Genomic DNA, 14,284 nt, shown 5'->3' on the forward strand with positions numbered 1-14,284 from the left:
ATGAGCTCCTCACTTCAAAGCAGCAGTGGCTCAAGAGAACTGCTGACTATCTGAAACCATTTGTGGTTCCCCTGCCTCAGTGAGAGCAGCCTTGCTGTAAGTACCTCTCATCCCCAAAAGGGACACTAAAATAGTGTTTTGATATTTGGATGTACACTATTCCAAAGACTCACAAACTGATATGGCTCACCTATGTAGCCCCTTGTCTCTTTGTTCGCAGCGTCTGTATGGTTGCTCTAAATTTTCTGTTGAGCTCCCACTACAACCTACATACAAGCATGCATGGACGTCAGTGTATTTCAAAGTAAAAGCTCTACTTGGATGAGAATGAGAGAGAAAGATCAATGACAAGACATGTATTAGACTTAGTGGTTAAGCCACTTAGCTTTTACTTGTCTTCTGTAACACTACCAGCAGCAATAGACAAAGTAGTAGGAGCCAGTTTAGAGCGACTACAAAGCAACCAAAGAGAGCAGGAATGACATATTGTCCCTTTTTGGGCTATTCCAGGATTATTATTGAATGATGGCACATCAGGGATGGAGTTAATTAATCATTAATCTCATAGATCAACTGTCACATATATATAGTTGAACAATCTTGTTATATCTAAAAATAGAAAACAAAAGAAAAGTGTAAATATGTATTTATGAAGACTGTCTCTGTATATCATTGTTAAACTTTGAATCATTTTTGTGAATAATTTTGATGAAATTAAATGCTTATATCAAATAGCAGGTATATGAAATCTCAATACTTTTTGTTGGATCAAGATGAAGTACAACACTCCTTGAATCTTCAAGCCCATCCCCTACCATCAATGCATCTCAGCCCAGTGTCAGCCTTTCAAAAAGGCTCAGAAAAGAGACTGAAGTAGAGCCCCAGAAGCTTGTGATGCTTAGAGAGATGTCCAAAACAGTCTACATTTGGACAACAGGTGGCAGTTGAGTGAGATAAATGTAATAGATAATGATATGACACAAGAGTGAAGAAAAATGTAATGACTATTTTGTATGACATACAAGAGCTAGAACAGAATATGACCAGCCATGCACACAAAGAAGCAAGAACACCATACACACCCCAAGGTGTGTTTCATGTATACCCGCAAATTCAGCCACCACCATCACCCTACCATCAAATATTGAAATGCAGTGTTTTCATGATTTAATCTAGTGCCATTAGAGTACTTAGTAAGCCACTTTGTATATGTTACAGCCTGCGTGGCTGACTATGCTGTTTTTTTATTTATCTTTTTTCTTTTTTTTTTAAATGATTCGAAAAAGAATGACACATTTCGCAATGAATGTGCCTTTTATATGGTGGTGTTCTCACTGTAGTTTTCTATTTTGCACTGTTTTGTCCTATTGTGCAGTGTTACGTCAAGTCAATTTATTAGTTTTTATTTTTTATTTATCTCAGGTCACTTTTCACATAGAGCGGGTCTAGACCATACTCTTTAATTTACAGAGACCCAACATTCCCCCATGAACAAGTACTTAGTGACAGCAGCAAGGAAGAACTCCCATTTAATGGGAGGAAACCCTGAGCAGAACCAGGACCAGGCTCTGGCTGGGTGGCCATCTACCTTGACTGGCTGGGTTGAGAGAGAAAGAGGGAGAGGGAGAGGGGAGCAAGAGAGAGACATGGAGAAGCACAACAACAACAACAACAACAACAATAATAATAATAGAATGACTAATAATGATAATAGCCGGCATGGACCACAGTGTTTTATACAAAGAAAAGTTGAATAAATATGCATTTTGCAAGAATTATGCTCTTTATTGCATTTATTCTATGTAAAACAAAATCACATGTGTAGCAGTGAAACAATCAGAACAAGCCACCGCACACACAAGAGCAGCTGTGGCCAAAAGCTGTTCCTGTTTCTGCTCCATTGTTCAACTGTTTTTCTTCTTGTAAATTTCCACCAGGAGCAGGATGGGAAATAATCTCAAAAGGAAATCTAGTTGTTGTATTGCAAATATTGACCCTGCAAGATCCCCAGTCTTTGCAAAATCTTATAGTCTGTGACTAAAAACTCAGTGACTTTTTCAATATTTATTTATACTGGAGATATCATTGACACAACAAAGAAATATACTAACAGAGAAAAGGCAATACCACAATTAGCACATAAAAAAGCCATTAATATGTACCAATTAGGTAAGATAATTTGATAAAGATAATTAAAATGTAAAATGAATTACAGTTATGTAAAAAAAACCTAAGACATTCCAAATAGATTAAAGTAATTAAAATACAGAATAAAATACAGTTATGTCCAACAATTGCAAGTAGAGGTTGGGAGGTTAGTTCCAGGTATCAAGTGCACTAAAATTAAAAGCAGTCTTTCCAAGTTCAGACCTGACTCGTGGAACATGAATCAAGAGCCAGTCAGTAGAGCAGGTCTGATAGAGCCCATCTGAGTAAAAAATCAATTCTGAAAGGTAATATGGTAATTTACCAATAAGAGCTATATAGATAAAAAGATAACAGTGAGTATCACATCTCTCTTAGAGAGAAGACCACCCAACCCTATCATATAAAATACAATGATGTGTACCATAGACATCACCAGTAATAAATCTCAAGGCAGAGTGATAGACAGAGTCCAGAGGTTTATGAGTGGAAGAGAATATATATCTATAAATCACATCACTGCAATCCAAGACTGACATGAAAACTGCAGCAACAACCGTTTTTCTACAAAATGTGGGAAAAATGTATTAATTTCTGTAGAAATAGCCAACCTTTTGCCTGAGTCAACACACAAGATTGTCTTTATGAAATTTGAATGTGAGTTTTTCATCAATCTAGATGCCAAGATAGTTATGTTATGAGACTCTCAATCATAAATCTGTTTGTAGTAGAAATATTAAGGTCATAATAATCTATAGTTCTGGCTCTGGAAAATAGCATGAACTTTGTTTTATCAACAATCAATACAAGTCTTTAAGAGCACCCTGCAGAATGTTAAAGGAACACAGTGTTTTTGGCTGCTAGATGTACAGAATCAGCAACATAATACAGTACTGTGTCATCCGCATACAGATGAACATGACAGTTTGTCGAAGATGAAACAATATTGTTGATATAAATAGTGAAAAGAACTGGACCTAAAATTGAACCTTGTGGAACACCTTTTGTTATGGGTGAAAACAGAATGATAGCTTCCCAATTTAAGAGATTCTTGTCTCTCTGATAGGTAGTTCCTGAACCAATTACATGAATTAATATCAAATCAAATATTATGTAGTTTCTGCAAGCGGAGGCAATGGTCTACAGTATCAAATTCTGTGGATAAATCAACAAAAAGTGCTGTACAGTGCTTTTTTTTAAATCTAAAGCTGATAAAACGTAATTTAGGACCAAAGTAACAGCAGTTACTGTGCCACTCTAGGACCAGACTGAAATTGGCTCAAGATGGAAGCTCTGGGCAGAAATACCTTCAATTGATCATAAACTACAGATTCAAGGACATTGACCAGACAAGGCAGTTTGGATATTGGTCTATAGTTGTTAAAATTGCTCTTGTCGCTTCCTTTATGTAGGGGTATAAAATTAGCCATTTTCCAAACTCTGGGAACTATGCCAGAGGAGATAGAAAGGTTTAAAATGTGAGTTATTTGCTCTGAGATAATTTGCACTGAGAGCCTAAGAAAAAAGGGATCCAAATTGACCTCTCCAGTACACTTCCTGGGATCAATGGCGAGGAGAGCATCTTTGAATACACTTGAAGAGACAGGATCTACCGTAAACAGAGGGCTGTAAGAAACAGAGTAGACATCAGCTGAAGTGGGATCTAATCTCCCATCCTCAAAAAGATAACCAGCTGTTATAAAATATTTATTAGAAGCTAGAGTAATCTCTTCATGGTCAGACAATAAACAATCAGGAAAAGTTGTTGTTTTTATTGGAATTTACAGCCTTCCAAAAATTTGCTGGAGTGAAGAACTAGAGATTAAATCCAGAAAATACTGTGATTTGGCTTTCCTCACCATGGATGTGCATCTGTTTCTAAGTTGTCTGAAGGCAGTCCAACAGGAATTATTCCCAGAGTGTCTAGCAAGGGACCATGATTTGTTTCTTTCCATTAACAAGTCTGTTAGATCATCAGTAAACCAAGGATTTGATCTATTTTTTACTTTGTACTTTTTAAAGAGTGCATGCTAGTTTATGACTGAGAGGAAGGTCTTGATGAAAAAGTCCAAAGACAGCTCAATTTCAGATGTAAGATGAATATCACTATGCTAGAGATATTTAAAAAGGCTTGTTCTTTTTTTTTTTTTTTTTTTTTTCTTAAATGATGCTTAACAATAATTTGGAAATTGCGATCTCTTGAGGCGTGTGCTCCTGATACAGGCCACTGGACACTGATCACTAATTCCAAGATCAAATACACCAGCAGAAACTTCAGCAGGAACTCCATCACTGCCCTCTGGTGATGAAGTACACACTCAAGAGCACTTCATGGACGGCTCTGGAGCTAGAGTTCAACTAGAGTTTAGATTAACAGAGCGTTCAAATACACTGACGGCCAGCATCTCAAGCAGCAAGCGTCATGTGAGTCCAAAGGAACAGAGAGAAGGAGAGAATTGAGATATTCGGGTAGTTGCTCAACACTAAACAATAAACACATTATGTGTTTGAACTTCCTAATTTGAGTTTTGGATACTTATTTGGGGAACCTTATTTAGCTTCACAGTAATTTATAACTACAACCCTTTTAAAATGGGATGTCCTTTACATTTGGTCTTGATCTCGAGGAGACACTGGGGAATGTCTCCTCACTGGGGAAACGAGGACTCGCACAAAATGATGTTTATCGGGTCCAGCAGCACAAGCCTCCTACAGCTGTACTGAGTTGCAAGCACAATTAACATGAATCGTTTTGTTTCCCAGAAACTCTGTAACAAAGCTGGTGAGTGCAAAGTTAGCATTACCTATAGAGCCATAATGTCCACATTTATGGGAAATACAATCAGGTTAAAATAAACCGGATATATCCTTTTTAAATGTTGCTCATTTGCCTTTTGTGTAAATGGGGGGACAAAAAGTCGGTGCAACATTTTAACACAGACACAGACACACTTTTGTCATTTCCTTCCATACTGTCTGAAACTTGAGGAGTGACTGATTTATAACAACCCTGGGGGCACATAGTCTGCTCCTGGACACTGTGTTGCAGGTCAACACAAAGCACACTCACTCCACCCAGGGGCAGTCTGCGGGTTAGTATCCTCAATAGACCCCTGGGATTATATGCTATTATGTGTCGTGATGGTGAGTAACTATCCCAGTGGGGTTGGCTGACACAGGCCCTGACACAGCAGGGCATCATTGGGAGCCATTGTTCATGGATCTTTTTTTTTTTTACTTTTTTTGAGTCAGAGTTGTAAAGGGCAATAGAAGACAATTTTCTAGTTTCCTGGTTCCCTCACAGATCATAAAAGACAAACATGGCTCCCTCTGATCGTGTCCCTCTACAGCCGCAGTAAAAGGAATTGGAAAAGCCAGGCTGCTCGTGTTTATCAGTCCCAGTGGTGGAGGAGTGTACAGTTGTTAGCAAATGCTCCAAGGAATGCAGTGGAAGGGAATGAGCCTGGTTCTATTGAGCACAGAGAATAAAAACACCTGCATTTCAAATGATCTTCATACAACTTGGCCACTGGAAAAAGGCACTATTCCTGATCAGTCTGAGGTGAATATGCCTCAAACTGAGGTAGCCTAAATTTGAATGGACTGAAGGGCTAAAAGCTTTCTGAGTGAGCTTTAAGAGCCTCTCAGCTGTGAAACTTTATTTTAGAAGTGAGCTACTGGCAGCCTGTCACAATATGAGAGGCATATTATGGCAGGCAGTTACTGCATCACTCAAAGTGTCAGTCAGTGTCATTTCCCCTATTAGTAACTCATCATTTCATGATGGCAATTACATTATTCTGTAATATTTTAATTGCTGCATTCAATTTTGTATGCATTCTGCATTAACTGTGTTTATTCTGTTTAGTTCTTTATCACAAACTGTGGCAGCATAGATTTTTTTTGTTTCTTGCTGGCTTGCTAACTGCCATTCAGCAAACCAGCAAACTTTATTTAAATAACAAAATAAAGCCAGGAGTACTTCTCTGTATCCCTGTCATTTCTCATATTAAATCTCTAAGATTTACTTCAAAAATCTTTAAACATTAAAATGTTTAAATTAAAAAAAATTAAAACTTTTTTTTACATCAACATTCTACTTGTCAAATTTGCAATTTTTCCAATGACTACTCATGAACATTAACTGTAGGCCTATTGTATAACTCCTAAAAAATGAATTACTCTTAATCAGTTTTAAGTAACAGCTCTAAATACCCTGCCAGGCCAGAAGTATGTGGACAACTGAACATTTTCTTCACATGTGATGGTGATAAGTGATTGTGATATCATGGACATCAACCTGCTGCTGTAACAGCCTTCACTACTCAGGTTTCACTCATGTATGTCACACTTTTAACATACATTAATTTTGATCACTATAACAAATGTCAATTATTTAAACATAGATTTAATAAAAAGAACATGAGCTTGGGATTTTGATCTCTCTCTCAAACTATGACATATATTTATCCAACTGCAGTGGGGAAAAAAGAGTAGACATTTGGACATGAACGCATTCACTGTTATGCGTTCAAGGTTCCTGTCATCCTTTGCACATAGGTGCAAAAGGACGTATCGTCACATGACTTCCTGTGTACAGATGACCACTGTGGTTGACCTCCCACATGATCTCTGCAATGAAGTCTGCCATGTTGCTGCAGCCAGCAGTAACGTGCTGTGAAATCTTTGCCTGGGTAGGAAGTGACTTTTCGATATGGTATACTGTATATCTATATTCAATTAACACAGCTGCCCAAGTTCATGTTACACATGGATAGATAAAATTAATTAGGCTATAAAACAACAAATTATGCCTAGGACCTACTACAAAGTCACTCAGATGTGGAGTTAATGCACAGTCAAAGCCAATCAATGGACACATCTAGCTTACAGTGTGTTCACACATTGTAGATTTATACAACACAACATCAACAGAGAGAGAGAGAGAGAGAGAGAGAGAGCGCAAGTGCGAGCTTGGTGTCAGTGTACTGATAAGTAGAATAAAAAAGCTTATTCACTACTGTGACAAAATGTGCAATAGCGCACCGATAACCACCAGGATAAAGAAAAAAAAGAGAACTCTTAGTGTCAGCACACAGTAGCCTAACATCAGACAATACACACAAAGCCAGTAAAAGGGTTGAAAAAGAAAAATAAATAAATAAACCAATAACTAAAAAAATAAATATCTTTTTTTTTTTTTAAATTTTTTTTTTTTTTAAAAAGGGGCATTTACTTTATTTGTAGACAAAGTCCATGTGCCTATCCTTCTGGACAAAGATGTCAATGACTTTGTTGTAAAAGTCCTCCTTGTCAGGTGTATTCCTTAGTTTTACAAGTTTCTTCACAAGACAACATTGAAAATCTTTTTAAGTAAGAAATACTACCCCTGTTAAGCTATTTGCGCTAAGTGCTGGCAGCTAGCCGGGGAAAGGAGCTATGTGCAGTCATTTGGCATTAGTTCCTCAGATATTCTGTCAAACTGTCGAAAAAAGTCTTCAACTGTAGATATCCACATGTCATCAATATGTCCTTTTTAATAGACGCTACTGGTCTTTAAAAACTAATAGCCATTGCTACATGTAACAAGCTAACCAGTTAGCTCACTCATGATGCCTCGGCAGATGGTCATAAACACACTCACCTCTAACAGGTGCACTAGCCAGGGAAGTGCACAGTCCAGAGCGAGAAGGAGTGGATGTCATGTGACATGGAAGAGCCATAGACTGTAGGGCTGAGGCAGGGTCAGCAACTCACCCATTAGTGACATTAGGACTTTGAAGGCCCAATATATAAAATGAAGCTTATCGTTCGTTTGTTTTTTTTCTTTTTTAGTGGAAATAGTAACCAAAATGAGTCACCTTACAATACTGTTGACAGTCTAAGGCATTACGACAGGCTTGGACGATGGCCTGAAGTGCTTGAGTTAGGGTAAGGGCTGAAAAGACCAACTCATTCTCATTCTCAGGTTGTCAAATACCGATGCATGCATAGGCTGCTATTTACACAACCCTGGAAATTTTTTGTATCTATATGATTCTTGGTTTTGGGATTTCATGACATAGGCCATCCAATCAGAATCTGTTTTATTAACCAATGCAAGCATACAAAGAATGTGTCTTGGCGTTCCCTCCCAAAAACGCAACACAGAAGAATAAAAATAGACAAAAGTGAGGTAATATTGATAATAATGAAGTAAACTAAGTAATATTCAAATTAAATTGAAAAATAAAATCTGTTTACAGAATAGAACAGTAATAGTTTTGGGATGGGTTATGAAATTGGATATAAATGGGATATAAAACTTGAAATGAAATATTGACTGTACAAAGGAAATATGGACTGTGCTATGCACAAAGAAATGAAGTGTATGAAATATATGATGGTGACCAGAGCAAAAATTAAATGTGACATGCGTAAATAATTAAATTATGTAACAATGGAGGTTGAATGCAAAGCACAATCTAAAGTGACAAATGCAGGGATTAAATGAGGGATGTGAAATGTAAAGACCAGTTTGACAACCCCGTCTTCAATGTGGCATTGATGCACGCACACGCACACACACACACACACACATCATGATTTTAGGATAATACTCCCTCCAACCACAATGTAGTTGCAATGGCAGAGTGGTGCTGTCCATATTTCCACTTGATAACTCCACCAGAAGTGAAGCAACTCCAGAAGAAACTGACTGACTGCAGTCAACTATCTTTCTTGTAGCTTAGCACCATAAACGTATATACCGTGTTCGAGATTTGATGTGTGTCTGTGTGGTCGCCATATTGGGGCAGCCAACAGTCAAGAGTCAGAGAGTAGAACACTTGGAAAAATGCTGCAGACAAGTGCTGCATTTGGCTGTACAATCAGATGAGACGTTCAAAACAGGCATTGCAGGATTACTTTTCACAAGTAAGTGGCAATTTTATTGTTTTACTCTTAGGTAAGTTAGTGAACGTGAAATATCACCTCAGACTATCCTGAAAATGACCTGACACTGTCGCAATGATGGCAACCTACCGAAAACATGACGTTACTGAATAATTATTGAAGCACTATGTGACCAGGGGTAAACGTTGTAGCGGTTTGGACAATTTGAATTACCCTCAACCCCACAAAGGATACATGGTTAACTCATGACCCTAAAAAAAAAATGCTTTCAAAAGACCTTTTGGTATTGTATAAACAAACACAAAATGAACACTTAAATAAAGTTAATAAGGCCAAACACACCACCATTTGAATTTCACAAAATTATATTAGAGCACTCACACAAAAAAACAAAACTCTTCAACAAATCAGTCCAGGTCCATAAACAAAAATAGTGCTCCGTTCCGGGTTTTTCCCGTTTCTCAATACAGTTCAGTTTCAAACAGTCCAGTTCTCAAACAAAAATAATCCGCCTCGGGTTTTCCCGGAATTCCAAACAAAACTCAAAATAAGGAAGTCAGTTCAGCTTTTCACCGTCCTACCAACCCCAAAAGCCCAGTCAAAAAAGAAAAGAAGAGATAACGAAAAGAGCACAGTGAAGTCACCCGGCTTTAGCCGACTCACGGTTCAGGGGAAGTGTGGAAACGTGCGTTGTCCGGAGTTGTGAACACGGACGGTTCGGTGTGTTCGTGGAGATAAGAAGAGAGGCTGCAGTATCCACGGCTCGAGGGCAACCAAGGTGGATGTTAACGACGCGGACTGAAACGGGCGCTGATGGCCAAGGATAGGCTTACTACGGACATGGATGACTCACGAGGGTTTCTCTCCTGCTGTTCACCCGCCGGCGACTCCCGCCATACTGAATTAAATCTCCTGGTACGAAAAACGGAAGAGGCTGGACTCCGAGGGAGTGGCAACGTGGAGCTAACTCACTGGCTGACTGGACTAGTGGGGTGTGGAAGTAAGTAAAAAAACAAAATGGGCAATCGCATACCAAAACATAACATATATTTAAAGCATGAATGTAAGGTATTTGCTTAGTCACGAACATAGCACAGATACCAAACTGATACAAAACTTTCAAATCCTTATTATTATTATTTTTTTTATTCTGTGGGAGTGATCACCACAACGTGATATTTATTTAACATTAACCTTGTTATTTGTATAATTTACTTCATAGGAAATTATCAGCTGGAATGTGTTTATGCTCATGAGATTATACACACATGCTAGCCTAAATTAACTAGATCTAGTAAGCCATATTTATGCTGCTAGCTTAATGCACAGGCTGCACCATTCAGCTACATGCCAGAATTTTGAGATGGCCTTGTTGTTGTCAAAGGTTCCCAAAAGATCCTGGACTAAGAAAAGTTTGACTTCCCAAACAGTTTCTCAGCGTTTCTCTGTTCCCCCATCATGTCTGCTTGCCAAGCATGGTCACCATTTTGTATTGACCACCCTACAGAGAGACAGGCACTACATCTGGACTGCTCACATGTGCCATCTGGTGGTTGTTGGTGCACACTGCAGCTACTCCTGGATAAATTATTTCACCCCCCTTCACTGCCGCCATGGCATTACTGCAGTATTACCACTGTAATCAGGTCAATTGAAACAAGTCACATCTGTATCACTTCACTGGCGACAAAACATTTCATGGATTTTGGACATAAAATCAAAGATCTGAAGTGCATTGATGTCATAAAAAATAGGAATGAATTACAGAGGTGGTGATATTGAAAAATCTATTGAAAAGAGAATGCTTCTGGATATATACACCCTTAAAACATTACACCCTAATGGCTTGAATGACAATTACAATCCTGTGGTTTTTCTGTAATTTTTCGACTTTGGGCTTACATATTTACTTTTTAATGAACAGCTTGTCGCCTGATGTCCATGCTGTAGAATCTAAAGACAATAAAAATCCTGTAAAATAAAATGTACTAAAAATGATCAGTCTACGCTCTACTATAATCACTGGTATTGTTGCAATATAGCTTCGGGCCACCAGAGGGAGCTCTGAGAACACTGCCACTACACAGCACTGAGATGATGATCAAGGAAGAAGTGAAATTAAACTCTTAATGCAGAATATGTATTTGGACCAATTAAATTTGACATAGTGGCCAAACTGTGTAATATCATTACAGAAAAAGATATTGAAAGAAAACCTTAACATGGTGACAATGAGGAAAATACCTCTGGGCGGATCCTCCAGTCAGCCAATCACTAAGTTTCAAACTCTGGATTTCAACTTAAATTCATCCTTGGGGTGCTCTAAATCTGTTTTTTTTATTAAAAGAACATCATCAAACAGTTAAGTAAAATAACACAAATGACATAACAGCTCAGATGACTACACAACGCAAAGACAATGATTCAAACAACATGCAACTACATGATTTCTGCAATACCAACGTCCATAGCAATCACCATAGCAAATGATAGAAAGCCTGAAAAAATCTTTGTAATAACTGTCAAACTAAACATCATATATATTCACTGAACAGAGATTATTAAAATAAAATAATAAGAAAATAAAAGGGTTGCAGAAAGGTGTCCCAAGGCATTCCATATGTTCCTGTTGCGCAGTTGGGATACTTGAAAGGAAATGAGCCAGAGAAAATATTGTTATTGCTCAATAAGAGGTGCCTTTAACAAAATTTAATTTTTTTATTAACATAAACTGTTCAATGTTGTGCCAAACAGCTAAAAATCAGCAACAATATTACCTGTTGAACCATTAATTGGTGAGAGTGTTTTCTACAGCTCTCCGGGGAATCACAGACAAGTCATACTCTGTGGTGCTTAAGTTGGAGGGCCCAAGAGAAAAAAAGTCAAGAGTCTTACAGCCTTTTAGGGGGTGATAAGGTTGATTCTGATATTTTAGGTTGCTTTTTATTCCATTTAACCCTACATGAAAGGTTTAGAATCCAGATTAGGACCTCCAGCATGCACTGCAGAGGTTTGGATTTTAATGACCAAAAAGATCTCTTGCCACTGATCCACGTATTTGAGAAAATGTTCTCTGTGCTTATCCCTCCAAGCTGTTCTGCCAGCAAACATTTACGTAGACTCAAATTGGTTGTGCATGACCTCTGGTCACCCCCAACTTGTCAAAATGATTTCCTTATTGGGCAATCAAATGCACTGCAAGATTAAAAACTGATTTTTTATTTATTATTATCCTATATTACCCAAAGCTTAAGAAAATAATTCCTAACTAATTGATGTTATGTATCCATCTGGTGATGATTAAGATTCAGTGTCTAAAGTTATGTTTATTATATTTATATTTGCACAACAGATAATGAATTTCTGGACATGTTTTCTGTTGTTACTCCCATCTGCATTGGAAGCAATATTGGATGAATGGTTTAAAGAAAAGAATATCTGTTGAACTCAAATCACAAGTAGATGTAAAGTGGTAAAGAAAGATAACCTGGACAACCTGCACAGCAAAATATATAAAGCAAAATTAATGAACTCCACCCACTTTTAATGCTTTATATAATGAATTCCAGCTGTATTGTGAATCCCCAAAATGTATGGATTTAAAACCTGAATAATAGTAATAATAATAATAATAATATTAATAAACAACTTTATTTATATAGCACATTTCTCAACAATGTTACAAAGTGCTTTACAAAAGAAAATAAAACCAAACAAGGCAGATAAAATAAGGCAAAGAGGAGCACAGAGGTAAAGGCAGGAGCACAGAGTAACAATAGAAGATGCACAATAATAGTAATAATAAAACAATAAAATGCACAGAAGTAAAAACAATAAGAAGAATATGATCAATTAATAGGTGTAAAATCAATAAATAAAACATATCAAACATTGCCAAAAGCTTTCACATAGAAAAAGGCTTTAAGAAGAGTTTTAAAAGAAGCTAGAGACTTAGTGTGTGTGAGTTCAGTAGGCAAGGAATTCCAGAGTGTGGGGGCTCTAAGAGCAAAAGCCTGATCACCCTTTGTCACAAGCTGTGACCTGGGAGTGGCCAACAGGGGTCTATCTGTGGATCTTAACGTCAAGGGGGCACATACCAGGTCAATAAAGCAGATATGTAACTAGGAGCAAGGCTGTTAAACACCTTAAAGGTAAGTAATACAATTTTAAAATCAATGTGAAAGCCAGTGTAGGGAGGCAAGCACAGGTGTAATGTGCTCATAACTTTTTGTCCCAGTAATGAGACAAGCAGCAGCATTTTGGACCAACTGGAGACAGGGGAGGGAACTCTGGCTGATACCCGAGTAAAGTGCGTTACAGTAGTCAAGCCGACAATTTATAAAAGCTTGTATAATTTTTTGAAGATCGGCAAAAAATAAAAATGACCTAATTTTAGAGATGATCTTCAACTGGAAGAAACATAATTTGACAACATATTTGACTTGGTTATCAAAATAGAGGTTGGAATCAAATATTACCCCCAGATTCCTAGCAGCCTGTGATGTGATGTTGTTTGACAGATCGCCATGGTTTGCAACAAAAGAGCTGACAGAATTTGGGGGATCAAACAGAATGACCTCAGACTTGTCGTCATTAAATTTAAGAAAATTTTGGGACATCCAGGATTTAATGTCAGAAAGGCAAGATTTAAGTTTGACTAGTATGCTCGGATCTGAGGGTTTTAATGGTACGTATAACTGCATGTCATCAGCATAACAGTGATAAAGCACATCATTATTCTGAATAAGTTGGCCAAGGGGCAGCATATATAAGGAGAACAGAAGGGGGCTAAGAACTGCGCCTTGAGGGACCCCACAGTTCAACTGAGCCGTCGTGGAGGTGGAGTTACCCAGAGCGACAGAAAAAGTTCTATTGAGGAGGTATGTTTGTAATAAACTAAGAGGCGGGCTCTTGATGGCAACCTAAGTCTCCAGGCAATTTGGCAGGATACTGTGGTCGATAGTGTCAAATGTGGCACTTAAATCTAAAAGGACTAAAATTGAGCAGTCACCTCTGTCTGCAGCTAGAATTAGGTCATTAATTACCATAACAAGAGCTGTCTTGGTTCTGTGAAGTGCTCTAAAACCAGACTGCAAGTAGTTAAAAACACTGTTGCTATTCATAAAAGAAATCAATTGAGATGAAATTACTTTCTCCAGAACCCTGAATAAAAAAGACAGTTTGGAAATGGGCCTGTAGTTGCTTTAAGGACAGAGGGTCTAAATTGGGTTTTTTAAGCAGAGGC

Source organism: Thunnus maccoyii, chromosome 8 (assembly GCF_910596095.1).
Source record: "Thunnus maccoyii chromosome 8, fThuMac1.1, whole genome shotgun sequence".
NCBI lineage: Eukaryota > Metazoa > Chordata > Actinopteri > Scombriformes > Scombridae > Thunnus > Thunnus maccoyii.